This window comes from Pristiophorus japonicus, chromosome 20 (genome assembly GCF_044704955.1).
Source record: "Pristiophorus japonicus isolate sPriJap1 chromosome 20, sPriJap1.hap1, whole genome shotgun sequence".
Lineage (NCBI taxonomy): Eukaryota > Metazoa > Chordata > Chondrichthyes > Pristiophoridae > Pristiophorus > Pristiophorus japonicus.
In genome coordinates, this window is record NC_091996.1 from 72,380,028 (window position 1) to 72,396,619 (window position 16,592).

The window sequence follows — 16,592 nt, forward strand, 5'->3', positions numbered from 1 at the left end:
CCAGTATTATACAGTGACAGACCTGTACCCACCAGTTATGTATCCCAGTGTAAAACAGTGACAGACCTGTACCCACCCGTACGGCACGCCAGTGTTATACAGGGGAAGACCTGTACCCATCAGTACTGTATCCCAGTGTTATACAGTGACCGACCCGTACCAGCCAGTACTGTACCCCAAAGTTATACAGTGACAGACCTGTACCCACCAGCACTGTATCCCAGTGTTATACAGTGACAGATCTGTACCCACCAGTACTGTACCCCAGTGTTATACAGTGAGAGACCTGTACACACCAGTACTGAACCCCTTGTGTTAGTGACAGACCTGTACCCACCAGTAATGTACCCCAGTGTTACACAGTGACAGACCTGCACCCACTAGTTCTGAAGCCCAGTGTTATACAGTGACAGAATTGTACCCACCAGTACTGTACCTGTGTTATACAGTGACAGACCTTTACCCACCAGTACTGTACCCCAGGTTATACAGGGACAGACCTGTACCCACCAGTACTGTACCCCAGTGTTGTACAGTGACAGACCTGTACGCACCAGTACTGTACCCCAGTGTTATACAGGGACAGACCTGTACCCACCAGTGCTGTATCCCAGTGTTATACAATTTACAGACCTGTACGCACCAGTACTGTACCCCAGGTTATACAGGGACAGACCTGTACCCACCAGTACTGTACCACAGTGTTATACAGTGACAGACCTGTACCAACCAGTACTATACCAGTATTATACAGTGACAGACCTGTACACACCAGTACTGTACCCCAGTGTTATAGTGACAGACCTGTAGCCACCAGTACTGTATCCCAGTGTAAAACAGTGAAAGACCTGTACTCACCCGTACGGCACCCCAGTGTTATACAGGGGTAGACCTGTACCCATCAGTACTGTATCCCAGTGTTATACAGTGGCAGACCTGTACCCACCAGTACCGTATCCGAGTGTTATACAGTGACAGACCTGTACCCACCAGTACTGTATCACAGCGTTATACAGAGACAGACCTTTACCCACCAGTACTGTAACCAAGTGTTATACAGTGACAGATCTGTACCCACCAGTACTGTACCCCAGTGTTATACAGTGACAGACCTGTACCCACCAATACCGTATCCCAGTGTTATACAGTGACCAACCTGTACCAACCAGTACTATACCAGTGTTATACAGTGACAGACCTGTACACACCAGTACTGTACCCCAGTGTTATACAGTGACAGACTTGTACTCACCAGTACTGTACCCCAGTATTATACAGTGACAGACCTGTACCCACCAGTTATGTATCCCAGTGTAAAACAGTGACAGACCTGTACCCACCCGTACGGCACGCCAGTGTTATACAGGGGAAGACCTGTACCCATCAGTACTGTATCCCAGTGTTATACAGTGGGATACAGTACCAGCCAGTACTGTACCCCAGAGTTATACAGTGACAGACCTGTACCCAACACTACTGTACCCCAGAGTTATACAGTGACAGACTTGTACCCACCAGCACTGTATCCCAGTGTTATACAGTGACAGATCTGTACCCACCAGTACTGTACCCCAGTGTTATACAGTGAGAGACCTGTACACACCAGTACTGAACCCCTTGTGTTAGTGACAGACCTGTACCCACCAGTAATGTACCACAGTGTTATACAGTGACAGACCTGTACCCACCAGTAATGTACCCCAGTGTTACACAGTGACAGACCTGCATCCACTAGTTCTGAAGCCCAGTGTTATACAGTGACAGAATTGTACCCACCAGTACTGTACCTGTGTTATACAGTGGCAGACCTGTACCCACCAGTACCGTATCCGAGTGTTATACAGTGACAGACCTGTACCCACCAGTACTGTATCACAGCGTTATACAGAGACAGACCTTTACCCACCAGTACTGTAACCAAGTGTTATACAGTGACAGATCTGTACCCACCAGTACTGTACCCCAGGTTATACAGGGACAGACCTGTACCCACCAGTACTGTACCACAGTGTTATACAGTGACAGACCTGTACGCACCAGTACTGTACCCCAGGTTATACAGGGACAGACCTGTACCCACCAGTACTGTACCACAGTGTTATACAGTGACCGACCTGTACCAACCAGTACTATACCAGTATTATACAGTGACAGACCTGTACACACCAGTACTGTACCCCAGTGTTATAGTGACAGACCTGTACCCACCAGTACCGTATCCGAGTGTTATACAGTGACAGACCTGTGCCCACCAGTACTGTATCACAGCGTTATACAGAGACAGACCTTTACCCACCAGTACTGTAACCAAGTGTTATACAGTGACAGATCTGTACCCACCAGTACTGTACCCCAGTGTTATACAGTGACAGACCTGTACCCACCAATACCGTATCCCAGTGTTATACAGTGACCAACCTGTACCAACCAGTACTATACCAGTGTTACACAGTGACAGTCCTGTACCCACCAGAACTGTACCCCAGAGTTAATGACAGACCTGGACCCACCAGTAATGTACCCGAGATTTATACAGTGACAGATCTGTACCCACCAGTGCTGCACCCCAGTGTTATGCAGGGACAGGCCTGTACCCACTAATACTGTACCCCAGTGTTATACAGTGACAGACCCGTACCAGCCAGTACTGTAGCCCAGTGTTATACAATGACAGACCTGTACCAACAAGTACTGTACCCCAATGTTATACCGTGACAGACCTGTACACACCAGTACTGAACCCCAGTGTCAGTGACAGACATGTACCCACCAGCACTGTACCTGTGTTTTCCGTGACAGACCTGTACACACCACTACTGTACCCCAGAATTATACAGTGAGAGACCTGTACCCACCAGTACTGTACCCCAGTGTTATACAGTAGGTGACCTGTACACACCAGTACTGAACCCCTTGTGTTAGTGACAGACCTGTACCCACCAGTAATGTACCCCAGTGTTACACAGTGACAGACCTGCACCCACTAGATCTGAAGCCCAGTGTTATACAGTGACAGACCTGTACCCACCAGTACTGTACAGCAGTGTTATACAGTGATAGACCTGTACCCACCAGTACTGTACGCCAGTGTTATACAGTAACACACGTGTGCCCACCAGTACTGAACCCCAGTGTTAGTGACAGACCTGTACCCACCAGTACAGTATCCCAGTGTTAGGGCAGGAACAGACCTGTACCCACCAGTACTGTACACCAGTGGTAGTCAGTGACAGACCTGTACCCACTCGTACTGAATCCCAGTGTTAGTCAGTGACAGACCTGTACCCACTAGTACTGAATCCATATGTTATAGTGACAGACCTGTACCCACCAGTACTGTACCCCAGTGTTAGTGACAGACCTGTACCCAGCAGCACTGTACCCCAGTGTTATGCAGGAACAGAACTGTACCCATCAGTACTGTACCCCAGTGTTAGGGCAGGAACAGACCTGTAACCACCAGTACTGTACCCCAGTGTTAGTGACAGACCTGTACCCAGCAGTACTGTACCCCAGTGTTATGCAGGAACAGGCCTGCATCCACTAGTACTGTCCCTCAGTGTTATAGTGGCTGACCTGGACCCACCAGAACTGAATCCAGTGTTATACAGTGACAGACCTGTACCCACCAGTACTGTACCCCAGTGTTATACAGTGACAGACCTGTACCCACCAGTACTGAACACCAGTGTTATACAGTGATAGACCTGTACCAACCAATACAGTACCCCAGTTTTATACAGTGACAGACCCGTACCAGCCAGTAATGTAGCCCGGTGTTATACAGTGACAGACCTGTACCCACAAGTACTCTACCCCAGTGTTATACAGAGACAGGCCTGTACCCACCAGTACTGTACCTCAGTGTTATACAGAGACAGGCCTGTACCCACCAGTACTGTACCACAGTGTTATACAGTGACCGACCTGTACCAACCAGTACTATACCAGTGTTATACAGTGACAGACCTGTACACACCAGTACTGTACCCCAGTATTATACAGTGACAGACCTGTACCCACCAGTTATGTATCCCAGTGTAAAACAGTGACAGACCTGTACCCACCCGTACGGCACGCCAGTGTTATACAGGGGAAGACCTGTACCCATCAGTACTGTATCCCAGTGTTATACAGTGACCGACCCGTACCAGCCAGTACTGTACCCCAGAGTTATACAGTGACAGACCTGTACCCACCAGCACTGTATCCCAGTGTTATACAGTGACAGATCTGTACCCACCAGTACTGTACCCCAGTGTTATACAGTGAGAGACCTGTACACACCAGTACTGAACCCCTTGTGTTAGTGACAGACCTGTACCCACCAGTAATGTACCCCAGTGTTACACAGTGACAGACCTGCACCCACTAGTTCTGAAGCCCAGTGTTATACAGTGACAGAATTGTACCCACCAGTACTGTACCTGTGTTATACAGTGACAGACCTTTACCCACCAGTACTGTACCCCAGGTTATACAGGGACAGACCTGTACCCACCAGTACTGTACCCCAGTGTTGTACAGTGACAGACCTGTACGCACCAGTACTGTACCCCAGTGTTATACAGGGACAGACCTGTACCCACCAGTGCTGTATCCCAGTGTTATACAGTGACAGACCTGTACGCACCAGTACTGTACCCCAGGTTATACAGGGACAGACCTGTACCCACCAGTACTGTACCCCAGGTTATACAGGGACAGACCTGTACCCACCAGTACTGTACCACAGTGTTATACAGTGACCGACCTGTACCAACCAGTACTATACCAGTATTATACAGTGACAGACCTGTACACACCAGTACTGTACCCCAGTGTTATAGTGACAGACCTGTAGCCACCAGTACTGTATCCCAGTGTAAAACAGTGAAAGACCTGTACTCACCCGTACGGCACCCCAGTGTTATACAGGGGTAGACCTGTACCCATCAGTACTGTATCCCAGTGTTATACAGTGGCAGACCTGTACCCACCAGTACCGTATCCGAGTGTTATACAGTGACAGACCTGTACCCACCAGTACTGTATCACAGCGTTATACAGAGACAGACCTTTACCCACCAGTACTGTAACCAAGTGTTATACAGTGACAGATCTGTACCCACCAGTACTGTACCCCAGTGTTATACAGTGACAGACCTGTACCCACCAATACCGTATCCCAGTGTTATACAGTGACCAACCTGTACCAACCAGTACTATACCAGTGTTATACAGTGACAGACCTGTACACACCAGTACTGTACCCCAGTATTATACAGTGACAGATCTGTACCCACCAGTTATGTATCCCAGTGTAAAACAGTGACAGACCTGTACCCACCCGTACGGCACGCCAGTGTTATACAGGGGAAGACCTGTACCCATCAGTACTGTATCCCAGTGTTATACAGTGGGATACAGTACCAGCCAGTACTGTACCCCAGAGTTATACAGTGACAGACCTGTACCCAACACTACTGTACCCCAGAGTTATACAGTGACAGACTTGTACCCACCAGCACTGTATCCCAGTGTTATACAGTGACAGATCTGTACCCACCAGTACTGTACCCCAGTGTTATACAGTGAGAGACCTGTACACACCAGTACTGAACCCCTTGTGTGAGTGACAGACCTGTACCCACCAGTAATGTACCACAGTGTTATACAGTGACAGACCTGTACCCACCAGTAATGTACCCCAGTATTACACGGTGACAGACCTGCACCCACTAGTTCTGAAGCCCAGTGTTATACAGTGACAGAATTGTACCCACCAGTACTGTACCTGTGTTATACAGTGGCAGACCTGTACCCACCAGTACCGTATCCGAGTGTTATACAGTGACAGACCTGTACCCACCAGTACTGTATCACAGCGTTATACAGAGACAGACCTTTACCCACCAGTACTGTAACCAAGTGTTATACAGTGACCGACCTGTACCAACCAGTACTATACCAGTATTATACAGTGACAGACCTGTACACACCAGTACTGTACCCCAGTGTTATAGTGACAGACCTGTACCCACCAGTACCGTATCCGAGTGTTATACAGTGACAGACCTGTGCCCACCAGTACTGTATCACAGCGTTATACAGAGACAGACCTTTACCCACCAGTACTGTAACCAAGTGTTATACAGTGACAGATCTGTACCCACCAGTACTGTACCCCAGTGTTATACAGTGACAGACCTGTACCCACCAATACCGTATCCCAGTGTTATACAGTGACCAACCTGTACCAACCAGTACTATACCAGTGTTACACAGTGACAGTCCTGTACCCACCAGAACTGTACCCCAGAGTTAATGACAGACCTGGACCCACCAGTAATGTACCCCAGTGTTACACAGTGACAGACCTGCACCCACTAGTTCTGAAGCCCAGTGTTATACAGTGACAGAATTGTACCCACCAGTACTGTACCTGTGTTATACAGTGACAGACCTTTACCCACCAGTACTGTACCCCAGTGTTGTACAGTGACAGACCTGTACGCACCAGTACTGTACCCCAGTGTTATACAGGGACAGACCTGTACCCACCAGTGCTGTATCCCAGTGTTATACAGTGACAGACCTGTACGCACCAGTACTGTACCCCAGGTTATACAGGGACAGACCTGTACCCACCAGTACTGTACCACAGTGTTATACAGTGACAGACCTGTACGCACCAGTACTGTACCCCAGGTTATACATGGACAGACCTGTACCCACCAGTACTGTACCACAGTGTTATACAGTGACCGACCTGTACCAACCAGTACTATACCAGTATTATACAGTGACAGACCTGTACACACCAGTACTGTACCCCAGTGTTATAGTGACAGACCTGTAGCCACCAGTACTGTATCCCAGTGTAAAACAGTGAAAGACCTGTACTCACCCGTACGGCACCCCAGTGTTATACAGTGACAGACCTGTACCCACCAGTACTGTATCACAGCGTTAGACAGAGACAGACCTTTACCCACCAGTACTGTAACCAAGTGTTATACAGTGACAGATCTGTACCCACCAGTACTGTACCCCAGTGTTATACAGTGACAGACCTGTACCCACCAATACCGTATCCCAGTGTTATACAGTGACCAACCTGTACCAACCAGTACTATACCAGTATTATACAGTGACAGACCTGTACACACCAGTACTGTACCCCAGTGTTATAGTGACAGACCTGTAGCCACCAGTACTGTATCCCAGTGTAAAACAGTGAAAGACCTGTACTCACCCGTACGGCACCCCAGTGCTATACAGTGGCAGACCTGTACCCACCAGTACCGTATCCGAGTGTTATACAGTGACAGACCTGTGCCCACCAGTACTGTATCACAGCGTTATACAGAGACAGACCTTTACCCACCAGTACTGTAACCAAGTGTTATACAGTGACAGATCTGTACCCACCAGTACTGTACCCCAGCGTTATACAGTGACAGACCTGTACCCACCAATACCGTATCCCAGTGTTATACAGTGACCAACCTGTACCAACCAGTACTATACCAGTGTTACACAGTGACAGTCCTGTACCCACCAGAACTGTACCCCAGAGTTAATGACAGACCTGGACCCACCAGTAATGTACCCGAGATTTATACAGTGACAGATCTGTACCCACCAGTGCTGCACCCCAGTGTTATGCAGGGACAGGCCTGTACCCACTAATACTGTACCCCAGTGTTATACAGTGACAGACCCGTACCAGCCAGTACTGTAGCCCAGTGTTATACAATGACAGACCTGTACCAACAAGTACTGTACCCCAATGTTATACCGTGACAGACCTGTACACACCAGTACTAAACCCCAGTGTCAGTGACAGACATGTACCCACCAGCACTGTACCTGTGTTTTCCGTGACAGACCTGTACACATCACTACTGTACCCCAGAATTATACAGTGAGAGACCTGTACCCACCAGTACTGTACCCCAGTGTTATACAGTAGGTGACCTGTACACACCAGTACTGAACCCCTTGTGTTAGTGACAGACCTGTACCCACCAGTAATGTACCCCAGTGTTACACAGTGACAGACCTGCACCCACTAGATCTGAAGCCCAGTGTTATACAGTGACAGACCTGTACCCACCAGTACTGTACAGCAGTGTTATACAGTGATATTCCTGTACCCACCAGTACTGTACGCCAGTGTTATACAGTAACACACGTGTGCCCACCAGTACTGAACCCCAGTGTTAGTGACAGACCTGTACCCACCAGTACAGTATCCCAGTGTTAGGGCAGGAACAGACCTGTACCCACCAGTACTGTACACCAGTGGTAGTCAGTGACAGACCTGTACCCACTCGTACTGAATCCCAGTGTTAGTCAGTGACAGACCTGTACCCACTAGTACTGAATCCATATGTTATAGTGACAGACCTGTACCCACCAGTACTGTACCCCAGTGTTAGTGACAGACCTGTACCCAGCAGCACTGTACCCCAGTGTTATGCAGGAACAGAACTGTACCCATCAGTACTGTACCCCAGTGTTAGGGCAGGAACAGACCTGTACCCACCAGTACTGTACCCCAGTGTTAGTGACAGACCTGTACCCAGCAGTACTGTACCCCAGTGTTATGCAGGAACAGGCCTGCATCCACTAGTACTGTCCCTCAGTGTTATAGTGGCTGACCTGGACCCACCAGAACTGAATCCAGTGTTATACAGTGACAGACCTGTACCCACCAGTACTGTACCCCAGTGTTATACAGTGACAGACCTGTACCCACCAGTACTGAACACCAGTGTTATACAGAGACAGGCCTGTACCCACCAGTACTGTACCACAGTGTTATACAGTGACCGACCTGTACCAGCCAGTAATGTAGCCCGGTGTTATACAGTGACAGACCTGTACCCACAAGTACTCTACCCCAGTGTTATACAGAGACAGGCCTGTACCCACCAGTACTGTACCTCAGTGTTATACAGAGACAGGCCTGTACCCACCAGTACTGTACCACAGTGTTATACAGTGACCGACCTGTACCAACCAGTACTATACCAGTGTTATACAGTGACAGACCTGTACACACCAGTACTGTACCCCAGTATTATACAGTGACAGACCTGTACCCACCAGTTATGTATCCCAGTGTAAAACAGTGACAGACCTGTACCCACCCGTACGGCACGCCAGTGTTATACAGGGGAAGACCTGTACCCATCAGTACTGTATCCCAGTGTTATACAGTGACCGACCCGTACCAGCCAGTACTGTACCCCAGAGTTATACAGTGACAGACCTGTACCCACCACTACTGTACCCCAGAGTTATACAGTGACAGACCTGTACCCACCAGCACTGTATCCCAGTGTTATACAGTGACAGATCTGTACCCACCAGTACTGTACCCCAGTGTTATACAGTGAGAGACCTGTACACACCAGTACTGAACCCCTTGTGTTAGTGACAGACCTGTACCCACCAGTAATGTACCCCAGTGTTACACAGTGACAGACCTGCACCCACTAGTTCTGAAGCCCAGTGTTATACAGTGACAGAATTGTACCCACCAGTACTGTACCTGTGTTATACAGTGACAGACCTTTACCCACCAGTACTGTACCCCAGGTTATACAGGGACAGACCTGTACCCACCAGTACTGTACCACAGTGTTATACAGTGACCGACCTGTACCAACCAGTACTATACCAGTATTATACAGTGACAGACCTGTACACACCAGTACTGTACCCCAGTGTTATACAGTGACAGACCTGTACCCACCAGTTATGTATCCCAGTGTAAAACAGTGACAGACCTGTACCCACCCGTACGGCACGCCAGTGTTATACAGTGACAGACTTGGACCCACCAGTACTGTACCCCAGTATTATACAGTGACAGACCTGTACACACCAGTACTGTACCCCAGTGTTATACAGTGACAGACTTGGACCCACCAGTACTGTACCCCAGTATTATAGTGACAGACCTGTAGCCACCAGTACTGTATCCCAGTGTAAAACAGTGAAAGACCTGTACTCACCCGTACGGCACCCCAGTGTTATACAGGGGTAGACCTGTACCCATCAGTACCGTATCCGAGTGTTATACAGTGACAGACCTGTACCCACCAGTACTGTATCACAGCGTTATACAGAGACAGACCTTTACCCACCAGTACTGTAACCAAGTGTTATACAGTGACAGATCTGTACCCACCAGTACTGTACCCCAGCGTTATACAGTGACAGACCTGTACCCACCAATACCGTATCCCAGTGTTATACAGTGACCAACCTGTACCAACCAGTACTATACCAGTGTTACACAGTGACAGTCCTGTACCCACCAGAACTGTACCCCAGAGTTAATGACAGACCTGGACCCACCAGTAATGTACCCGAGATTTATACAGTGACAGATCTGTACCCACCAGTGCTGCACCCCAGTGTTATGCAGGGACAGGCCTGTACCCACTAATACTGTACCCCAGTGTTATACAGTGACAGACCCGTACCAGCCAGTACTGTAGCCCAGTGTTATACAATGACAGACCTGTACCAACAAGTACTGTACCCCAATGTTATACCGTGACAGACCTGTACACACCAGTACTGAACCCCAGTGTCAGTGACAGACATGTACCCACCAGCACTGTACCTGTGTTTTCCGTGACAGACCTGTACACATCACTACTGTACCCCAGAATTATACAGTGAGAGACCTGTACCCACCAGTACTGTACCCCAGTGTTATACAGTAGGTGACCTGTACACACCAGTACTGAACCCCTTGTGTTAGTGACAGACCTGTACCCACCAGTAATGTACCCCAGTGTTACACAGTGACAGACCTGCACCCACTAGATCTGAAGCCCAGTGTTATACAGTGACAGACCTGTACCCACCAGTACTGTACAGCAGTGTTATACAGTGATATTCCTGTACCCACCAGTACTGTACGCCAGTGTTATACAGTAACACACGTGTGCCCACCAGTACTGAACCCCAGTGTTAGTGACAGACCTGTACCCACCAGTACAGTATCCCAGTGTTAGGGCAGGAACAGACCTGTACCCACCAGTACTGTACACCAGTGGTAGTCAGTGACAGACCTGTACCCACTCGTACTGAATCCCAGTGTTAGTCAGTGACAGACCTGTACCCACTAGTACTGAATCCATATGTTATAGTGACAGACCTGTACCCACCAGTACTGTACCCCAGTGTTAGTGACAGACCTGTACCCAGCAGCACTGTACCCCAGTGTTATGCAGGAACAGAACTGTACCCATCAGTACTGTACCCCAGTGTTAGGGCAGGAACAGACCTGTACCCACCAGTACTGTACCCCAGTGTTAGTGACAGACCTGTACCCAGCAGTACTGTACCCCAGTGTTATGCAGGAACAGGCCTGCATCCACTAGTACTGTCCCTCAGTGTTATAGTGGCTGACCTGGACCCACCAGAACTGAATCCAGTGTTATACAGTGACAGACCTGTACCCACCTATACTGTACCCCAGTGTTATACAGTGACAGACCTGTACCCACCAGTACTGAACACCAGTGTTATACAGAGACAGGCCTGTACCCACCAGTACTGTACCACAGTGTTATACAGTGACCGACCTGTACCAGCCAGTAATGTAGCCCGGTGTTATACAGTGACAGACCTGTACCCACAAGTACTCTACCCCAGTGTTATACAGAGACAGGCCTGTACCCACCAGTACTGTACCTCAGTGTTATACAGAGACAGGCCTGTACCCACCAGTACTGTACCACAGTGTTATACAGTGACCGACCTGTACCAACCAGTACTATACCAGTGTTATACAGTGACAGACCTGTACACACCAGTACTGTACCCCAGTATTATACAGTGACAGACCTGTACCCACCAGTTATGTATCCCAGTGTAAAACAGTGACAGACCTGTACCCACCCGTACGGCACGCCAGTGTTATACAGGGGAAGACCTGTACCCATCAGTACTGTATCCCAGTGTTATACAGTGACCGACCCGTACCAGCCAGTACTGTACCCCAGAGTTATACAGTGACAGACCTGTACCCACCACTACTGTACCCCAGAGTTATACAGTGACAGACCTGTACCCACCAGCACTGTATCCCAGTGTTATACAGTGACAGATCTGTACCCACCAGTACTGTACCCCAGTGTTATACAGTGAGAGACCTGTACACACCAGTACTGAACCCCTTGTGTTAGTGACAGACCTGTACCCACCAGTAATGTACCCCAGTGTTACACAGTGACAGACCTGCACCCACTAGTTCTGAAGCCCAGTGTTATACAGTGACAGAATTGTACCCACCAGTACTGTACCTGTGTTATACAGTGACAGACCTTTACCCACCAGTACTGTACCCCAGGTTATACAGGGACAGACCTGTACCCACCAGTACTGTACCACAGTGTTATACAGTGACCGACCTGTACCAACCAGTACTATACCAGTATTATACAGTGACAGACCTGTACACACCAGTACTGTACCCCAGTGTTATACAGTGACAGACCTGTACCCACCAGTTATGTATCCCAGTGTAAAACAGTGACAGACCTGTACCCACCCGTACGGCACGCCAGTGTTATACAGTGACAGACTTGGACCCACCAGTACTGTACCCCAGTATTATACAGTGACAGACCTGTACACACCAGTACTGTACCCCAGTGTTATACAGTGACAGACTTGGACCCACCAGTACTGTACCCCAGTATTATAGTGACAGACCTGTAGCCACCAGTACTGTATCCCAGTGTAAAACAGTGAAAGACCTGTACTCACCCGTACGGCACCCCAGTGTTATACAGGGGTAGACCTGTACCCATCAGTACCGTATCCGAGTGTTATACAGTGACAGACCTGTACCCACCAGTACTGTATCACAGCGTTATACAGAGACAGACCTTTACCCACCAGTACTGTAACCAAGTGTTATACAGTGACAGATCTGTACCCACCAGTACTGTACCCCAGTGTTATACAGTGACAGACCTGTACCCACCAATACCGTATCCCAGTGTTATACAGTGACCAACCTGTACCAACCAGTACTATACCAGTGTTGCACAGTGACAGTCCTGTACCCACCAGAACTGTACCCCAGAGTTAATGACAGACCTGGACCCACCAGTACTGTACCCCAGAGTTATACAGTGACAGATCTGTACCCACCAGTGCCGCACCCCAGTGTTATGCAGGGACAGGCCTGTACCCACTAATACTGTACCCCAGTGTTATACCGTGACAGACCTGTACACACCAGTACTGAACTCCAGTGTCAGTAACAGACATGTACCCACCAGCACTGTACCTGTGTTTTCCGTGACAGACCTGTACACACCACTACTGTACCCCAGAATTATACAGTGAGAGACCTGTACCCACCAGTACTGTACCCCAGTGTTATACAGTAGGTGACCTGTACACACCAGTACTGAACCCCTTGTGTTAGTGACAGACCTGTACCCACCAGTAATGTACCCCAGTGTTACACAGTGACAGACCTGCACCCACTCGATCTGAAGCCCAGTGTTATACAGTGACAGACCTGTACCCACCAGTACTGAACCCCAATGTTATACAGGGACAGACCTGTACCCACCAGTACTGAACCCGTGTTATACAGTGACAGACCTGCATCCACCAGTAATGTACCCCAGTGTTATACAGTGACAGACCTGCACCCACCAGTATTGAACACCACTGTTAAAGACATACCTGTACCCACAAGTACCGCACCGCAGTGTTAGCGACAGACCTGTACTCACCAGTACTGTATCCCAGTGTTATACAGTGACAGACCAGTACCCACCAGTACTGTACCCCAGTGTTATACAGTGAGAGACTTGTACACACCAGTACTGAACCCCTTGTGTTAGTGACAGACCTGTACCCACAAGTAATGTACCACAGTGTTATACAGTGACAGACCTGTACCCACCAGTAATGTACCCCAGTGTCACACAGTGACAGACCTGCACCCACTAGATCTGAAGCCCAGTGTTAGACAGTGACAGACTTGTACGCACCAGTACTGTACAGCAGTGTTATACAGTGACAGACCTGTACCCACCAGTACTGAACCCAGTGTTATACAGGGACAGACCTGTACCCACCAGTACTGAACCCCAGTGTTATACAGGGACAGACCTGTACCCACCAGTACTGAACCCCAGTGTTATACAGTGACAGACCTGCATCCACCAGTACCGAACCGCAGTGTTAAACAGTGACAGACCTGCACCTACCAGTATTGAACCCCACTGTTAAAGACAGACCTGTACCCACAAGTACTGCACCGCAGTGTTAGCGACAGACCTGTACCCACCAGTACTGTATCCCAGTGTTAGTGACAGACCTGTACCCACTAGTACTGTACCACAGTGTTATACAGTGATAGACCTGTACTCACCAGTACTGTACCTGTGTTATCCAGTGACAGACCTGTACCCACCAGTACTGTACCCCAGTGTTATACAGTAACAGACCTGTACCCACCAGTACTGTACCCCAGTGTTATACAGTGACAGACCTGTACCCACCAGTACTGTACCCCAGTGTTATACAGTGACAGACCTGTACCCACCAGCAATGTACCCCAGAGTTATACAGTGACAGACCTGTACCCACCAGTACTGTACCCCAGTGTTATACAGTGACAGACCTGTACCCACCAGTACTGTACCCCAGTGTTATACAGTGACAGACCTGTACCCACCAGTACTGTACCCAGTGTTATACAGTGACAGACCTGTACCCACCAGTACTGAACACCAGTGTTATACAGTGACAGACCTGTCCCCACCAGTACTCTCTCCCGGTGCACACAGTACCTGAGCCCGAGGCCTGTCGTGTTGCCAGGCCGCACCGCCTAGTGCCAGGAGCCGAGCGCCGAGCTGTGGGTGGGCCAGGCCGCGCGCCGAGTGCCGAGGGATCGATGGATGGATGTGGCGCCGGGCGGGAGGGCCCATTGATTGTGTGGTTGGTGGAGGCGGCGCCCGCCGGGAAGGGGAGCGGGAGGGCTCTCGTTTCAGTTTGGGAAGTTTTTTGTCCGAGGTGGGGTCGGGAGGGGCCTGACTTGGTGCCCTGAGCTAAAGTTCACTCTCAGGGCCCACACTGGGATCTCACACTCCCCCCCGCCCCCCCCCCCACTCTCAGGGCCCACACTGGGATCTCACACTCCCCCCCACTCTCAAAGACCACACTGGGATCTCACACTCCCCCCCCCCCCCACTCTCAGGGACCACACTGGGATCTCACACTCCCCCCCCCCCCCCCCCCCACTCTCAGGGACCACACTGGGATCTCACACTCCCCCCCCCCCCCCCACTCTCAGGGACCACACTGGGATCTCACACTCCCCCCCCCCCCCACTCTCAGGGACCACACTGGGATCTCACACTCCCCCCCCCCCCCCCACTCTCAGGGACCACACTGGGATCTCACACTCCCCCCCCCCCCACTCTCAGGGACCACACTGGGATCTCACACTCCCCCCCCCCCCACCCCCACCCACTCTCAGGGACCACACTGGGATCTCACACTCCCCCCACTCTCAGGGCCCACACTGGAATCTCACACTCCCCCCACCCCCCACTCTCTGGGCCCACACTGGGGGCTCACACTCCCCCCACTCTCAGGGCCCACACTGGGATCTCACACTCCCCCCCACCCCCCCCCCCCCACTCAGGGACCACACTGGGATCTCATACTCCCCCCCCCCCTCCACTCTCAGGGCCCACACTGGGGGCTCACACTCCCCCCACTCTCAGGGCCCACACTGGGATCTCATACTCCCCCCCCCCCCACTCTCAGGGCCCACACTGGGATCTCACACTCCCCCCCCCCCCCCACTCTCAGGGCCCACACTGGGGGCTCACACTCCCCCCACTCTCAGGGACCACACTGGGATCTCATACTCCATCCCACCCACTCTCAGGGCCCACACTGGGATCTCACACTCCTCCCACTCTCAGGGCCCACACTGGGGGCTCACACTCCCCCCACTCTCAGGGACCACACTGGGATCTCACACTCCCCCCACTCTCAGGGCCCACACTGGGGACTCACACTCCCCCCACTCTCAGGGCCCACACTGGGGGCTCACACTCTCCCCCCCCCCCCTCCACTCTCAGGGCCCACACTGGGGGCTCACACTCCCCCCCCACCCACTCTCAGGGCCCACACTGGGGGCTCACACTCCCCCCCCACCAACTCTCAGGGCCCACACTGGGGGCTCACACTCCCCCCCCCCTCTCTCAGGGCCCACACTGGGGGCTCACACTCCCCCCACTCTCAGGGACCACACTGGGGGCTCACACTCCCCCCACTCTCAGGGCCCACACTGGGGGCTCACACTGGGATCTCACACTCCCCCTGTCATGTATCTTACATTATTATATATAACTGTATCCTAACATGCTATACATGACTGTAATAAGATATGACCTGTAACCACCAGCATACCTTACCACCAGGGGTGCACTTGCAAGAGACAGGTATATAAGGACAGGTCTCAGGCAAGTGCAGCATTCCAGAGCTGTGAAATAAAGGTGCAGGTCCAGAGTGACCTTGACTTCACTACATGCCTT

At 50.7% G+C, this 16,592-nt stretch overlaps 1 protein-coding gene across 2 annotated transcripts in view; it reads right to left on the minus strand.

Annotated features, from left to right (window-relative positions):
• fbxw5 (F-box and WD repeat domain containing 5) overlaps positions 1 to 15,057 on the minus strand; it is a 117,307-nt gene extending 102,250 nt beyond the window's left edge. Inside the window, exon 1 of one of the 2 annotated variants that reach the window (XM_070862991.1) lies at positions 14,835 to 15,057. The gene's annotated coding sequence lies outside the window, so the exon portion shown is untranslated. The remainder of the gene's footprint in view (positions 1 to 14,834) is intronic. The other variant, XM_070862990.1, reaches the window with a different exon arrangement.
• Positions 15,058 to 16,592: the final 1,535 nt, after the last annotated feature.